The sequence below is a fragment of the Oncorhynchus tshawytscha genome, linkage group LG10 (genome assembly GCF_018296145.1).
Source record: "Oncorhynchus tshawytscha isolate Ot180627B linkage group LG10, Otsh_v2.0, whole genome shotgun sequence".
Classification (NCBI taxonomy): domain Eukaryota; kingdom Metazoa; phylum Chordata; class Actinopteri; order Salmoniformes; family Salmonidae; genus Oncorhynchus; species Oncorhynchus tshawytscha.
Window position 1 is genome coordinate 16,503,359 of NC_056438.1, and position 6,066 is coordinate 16,509,424.

The following is a 6,066-nucleotide window of genomic DNA, read 5'->3' on the forward strand; positions in this document are numbered from 1 at the left end:
CGAACCTCCCCACACCTGTGTGGGTTTCCGTGAAACCAGCACTATAGGAAACATGCACTAAAGATATACCACATGGTTTTTGTTGCTGTACACTTGCACAATGCACTCTTAATCCCAGAGTGCTGCAGGTAGGGGAGAACTGGGACGAAAGTAAAAATTGTCATTTTTTCCCTATAGAGAACGATGGAGCTAGAGCTCTCAACGTTTTAGCATGAGAGCTACTCATTTTATTCTAGCTTTCAAATAGGCACAGTCTCCTCTTCTCTTCTCCCCTGCAACTCTTCCCTGTGTCCTTAGTGTACAAGAGAAAGTAGTGCACTATGTTTTCTGTCAATATACCTGGTAAATAATGGTTAATAAACAACTCTAATGGAGGTCCTGTAAAATCTGTGATTTCTTTCCCAAATTTAGTTTCCACAGTAGTAGTTGTCCTGGTTTTAGAATATATATTTTTTTCACTCTCAAAAATACAATTGTTCATAGAGAAACAACGGAATTGGATGTTCTGAGTCCATGTCAATGCTTAAACCACACCAGAAGAGACATTTTGTAGGCCTGTAAGAAAACTAAAACATTTGGAGTGTAATTCCCATCTGGGTCGTTAATTGCGCATCTAGTGTGCCATCTAGTGTGCCATCTAGTGTGCCATCTAGTGTGCCATCTAATTTGCCATCTAATGTGCAGGTCTTGATATGGTTTTGTACTGCTGCTGTTCATTTAAATGCAAAGTTTGCTACTAATAAATAATATATACAAATGATATGCTTACTTCTACCAGGTAAGCAGGCTTTGCAGTTAAAGTTTAATTGACAAGGTTTTGGGGAAAGTATTTCTGTCAGCCCACAAGATGGTTATCACATTACAGTGGCAATTTTACAATGTCAATCTTGGTTGGGCAAACAACCCATTTTTCTTTTACATGCATGTCAGCGAAGCCACTACACAACTCTAAACAATACATGAAATGCACTATAACTGTGACAGACGGTGCCCACAAACGTTCAGGGTCTACATCAAGCTGCCCAGAGAGTGGAGCTTATGGCTGACATGCTTTAAAAAAATGGTTTCTGTTGACACCTTGGTGATTTGTGTAACTGGGTAAGAACATCATTCTCCTTCAATAATAATGAACGTCAACATGAGTTTTGACTTTGAACCATACACAAACATTATTACATTCATGTTCAGTAAATTCACAATGTTTGTTCTCATATAAATAACACTTAGCTCTAAGTATAAGCAAGTGCACGCAAACAAGCTGCGATGAGGTTGGCCCATTCGTTCAGCTATTTCGAAATGGATAGCGACAGAAATTCAGATGTTAGTTCAGATAAATTCAGCAATTCAGCCTCAACTTTATTATTCTTTAAGTCACCACAGAGAGAGAGCGAGAGAGCGACCAGCGGTTAGCCTACCATTTGAAATATTTCATTAGGTCTATGTGGTCTAAAAAGGTAGAACAATACAATCACGAGGATCAACTTTTATAGACAATAAACAGACGCACTGACAGCGCATTGAGCAAAAAAAACAACAACCATCGCAATATGGACTGTAATTACATGGGTCTAACACTGAACTTTTTGTTGAACAAAAATATTTGAATTAGGAAGAGACTGTCACTGGCAAACACGGTTACGAGGAGGGGATACAATAATATGTTGTTGGATATATAACTTACCACCCTCCTTGTGGAGAAAAGGACCAGAGATCATTATAACACACTAAGTAAGAAAAACAATTAAAAGCATCATTCTAGCATTGCCTAAAATTATTAATAAGATACAAATGAGATAGACCTATATAAGCAACACAACAATGCAGGTGTACAAACTATGGCATATATGACGATAAGCTGTTAAGAGGCAAGCCGTAATTTCGATTAAGACATGAGCAAGCTGACACGGATGTAGGCACATAAAGCAGACAATGAAAGCTCTTACAATGGGGGCATGTAAGTAGACTATTAAAGCTGTTAAAACATTCTAAGATGAGATTTCTCTAAAACAGGCAATAGGCTACATGTGCACCACCAACTCAGAACAGTAGGCTAAGTTCTAAGGGAGAAAGGGACCACATTCTCAGGATGAGAAACATAGGCTACTAACAGCTTACTACACAACATACACTTAGTATTACTTTCTTAGCTACAGTATACACTCCTCCCTGGCATATTACATCATTTATGCAGCAGCTTACTAGACATATTTATGGACTCACCATTGTTGTGATGTGCTCACTTGAACAGGAATTTGGCACGGCAGTCCTTCTTGTGGGCAAAATTCTCAATGACTTTGTCATCAAAGTCTGGCATTCTCTGGATGAAGTCATGCTGGATTGACAGAATGGACATTTAACCTTGTCTGGCCCACGGTGGAAACGTTTCTCTCTGACTCTGCGGTTGTCATCGGAGTGGTTTGATTTTAAGAAGAGAGACCGTATCAGATAAGTGATCCTGCAGGTTGTTCTTGTAGAGTGATTTCAATAAAGAAAGCGCTGTCTTTCTTTGCAGCTCAGGATGCCGGTAGAAAGTGGACAGCTCTGTTTTCCACGTCTCCTGGTTTCCCACAGGCCATAGCCTGGTAGCACATTGGAGGTCTGCGGTGGGAAAATTAGGTACATAAGTCGGGAAAAATGAGATGTCCATCAACTTTGCTGCAATTAAGTGGTCCCTTTCAGAAAACCTTTGTTGCACATGAGCAGCGAGCCTCCTTCATCACGGGTGTCGTGTTAGGTTTTCTCCACCTTGGTTCAGTGGCATCCCTAATGGCCATTGCATCACTAATAGCCAGTGCATCACTAATAGCCATTGCATCACTAATATCCAGTGCATCACTAATATCCAGTGCATCACTAATAGCCATTGCATCACTAATATCCAGGGCATCACTAATATCCAGTGCATCACTAATAGCCAGTGCATCACTAATAGCCAGTGCATCACTAATGGCCAGTGCATCACTAATAGCCAGTGCATCACTAATGGCCAGTGCATCACTAATAGCCAGTGCATCACTAATGGCCAGTACATTAGTTTTTCTCGCAAATGTTTTAATGTTCACCTTGAAGTTGCTGATTGCTCCAGCGATTCCTGCTGCATCAATGGTTCGTTTCTACATTATGTTGTACAAAACATCCACCTCTGGCATGACCAAGGAAAAGAACTCGAACAGTTGCAGAAATGTGGGATCCTTGAGTTTCATGGACAAGGTCATAAGCCTCGCTTACATACAATCCAAAAGTTTGTTTTGGATCGTGCTTGATGTACACTTAACATTTGGTTGGTCGTCATAATGCCTTTGTAGCCTGTAATCTCCTTCACGCATGGTTTTAAAAAACACCTGAAAACGCCTGGGTTCAAGGAGTCGGCCGACTCGTTATGGCCCTGCAGTGCTGTCTCAAATAGTGATTGGCCACTGACACACAATTTAATGTGTGCTATTATTGTGTCAAGCACGTACCTATTAACCTCAATTTGTTGGTTGTGAAGGTCGATGGCTCATCTATACGCCTAGCCGAGCCAGTAATCCCAGTTTAACAGCGTTGTCTATACGTGATGCACAATTCTCATGTTTTGAGACACTTTCAGACAGATGTTTTAAATCCTTAAATCCAGACTTGGACCACACACCCTCTCTACTGAATAGCAGGCAGGGGAAGCAAAATAGTGATTGGCCACTGCTACCTATCAAAACAATCAGGGTTGAATTAGCGATTTCCGACTTGTTGTGTAATGTGTATGTCCAATGACCGATCAGCACCGAGACGTTTTATCCCTAATTGTTCTTCCAATGACAAGAATTGAAAAAGATTTGCCAGTAGATTGTTGACTTTATTCATGATGATGACTGCTAGCTTGATAACTAAGATTTTGAAGGTATGATGTTGACATGATCAGTCCAATCAAAGCTACTGTAGATATAACGTGATTTGACTTAATTTTATCTGTGGCCAATGACCTTGAACCTTCTTGAACGGCAATTTCTAATGTGACTCTACAGAGCAAATTTGAAAGTGTTAATTTAACACCAGGCATGCTCATTTTAACACTTGTCCAGTGTTTATATAGGTCCACTCTCAGTGTTAATTTAACACTTTTTGTAGTGGTAATATTGAAACAGTCTCTGAGTGTCAAGATATAACACTTCAGCTGTTGATAGAATTACCCACGGGAGTGTTTTTTCAACACTCATTAACACTCATTAACACTTTTGGTAGTGTTCATATTGAAACACTTGGGAGTGTTTTTTCAACATCCTCAGTATTAAGCAGCAACCCTTTTCAGTGTTGAGGATCATCTCCTACATCCTATATGACACCAGGAAGTGCTTAATATTCACACTTGGAATTTTTTTGTTGTCTGGTTCTCTCACACTCATAAATCAAGCCTGCAAGTTGTAGGTGACTTAAACAGGAGCAATACATGATTCCTTACAAGAGTAGAAACTCTGCTTTGTTTAATTTATTTAGGCCAAAGTGAAACAGTGCATCACATGCCTATTAAAATGAAAAATGTGCATCACAGGCACGTTCAATTAAATCACTGCATCACAGGTGCATCAGAATGAAAACAGTGCGTCACATACAGTTGAAGTCGAAGTTTACATACACCTTAGCCAAATACACTTAAACTCAGTTTTTCACAATTCCTGACATTTAATCCAAGTAAAACCTCCCTGTCTTAGGTCAGTTAGGATCACCACTTTATGTTAAGAATGTGAAATGTCAGAATGATAGTAGAGAGAATAATTTTTTTCAGCTTTCTTTCATCACATTCCCAGTGGGTCAGAAGTTTACATACACTCAATTAGTATTTGGTAGCATTGCCTTTAAATTGTTTAACTTTGGTCAAACGTTTCTGTTAGCCTTCCACAAGCTTCCCACAATAATTTGGTGAATTTTGTCCCATTCCTCCTGACAGAGCTGTTGTAACTGAGTCAGGTTTTCTAGGCCTTCTTGCTCGCACACACTTTTTCAGTTCTCTCACAAATGTTCTATAGGATTAAGGTCAGGGCTTTGTGATGGCCACTCCAATACCTTGATTTTGTTGTCCTTAAGCCATTTTGCCACAACTTTGGAAGTATGCTTGGGGTCATTGTCCATTTGGAAGACCCATTTCGACCAAGCTTTAACTTCCTGACTGATGTCTTGAGATATTGTTTCAATATATCCACATGGTTTTCCCCCCTCATGATGCTATCTATTTTGTGAAGTGCACCAGTCTCTCCTGCAGCAAAGCACCCCCACAAATGATGTTGCCACCCCCATGCTTCACGGGTGGGATGGTGTTCTTCGGCTTGCAACCCTTCCCCTTTTCCCCCCATACATAACAATGGTCATTATGGCCAAACAGTTCTATTTTGTTTCATCAGTCCAAAGGATATTTCTCCAAAAAGTAAGATCTTTGTCCCCATGTGCAGTTGTAAACCGTAGTCTGGCTTTTTTATGGCAGTTTTGGAGCAGTGGCTTCTTCCTTGCTGAGCGGCCTTTCAGGTTTTGTCGATATAGTACTCGTTTTACTGTGGATACAGATACTTTTGTACCTGTTTTCTCCAGCATCTTCACAAGGTCCTTTGCTGTTGTTCTGGGATTGATTTGCACTTTTCGCACCAAAGTACATTCATCTCTAGGAGACAGAACGCGTCTCCTTCCTGAGCGCTATGACGTCTGCGTGGTCCCATGGTGTTTATACTAGCATACTATTGTTTGTACAGATGAACATGGTACCTTCAGGCGTTTGGAATTTGCTCCCAATGATGAACCAGACTTGTGGAGATCTCCAATGTTTTTTCTGAGGTCTTGGCTGATTTCTTTATATTTTCCCAAGATGTCAAGGAAAAAGGCACTGAGTTTGAAGGTAGGCCTTGAAATACATCCATGGGTACACCTCCAATTGACCCAAACGAGAAGCCACCCTTTTCTGGAATTTTCAAAGCTGTCAACGTAGTGCATGTAAACTTCTGACCCACTGGGATTGTGATACAGTGAATTATAAGTGAAATAATCTGTAAACAATTGTTGGAAAAATTACTTATGTCATGCACAAAGTAGATGTCCTAACCGACT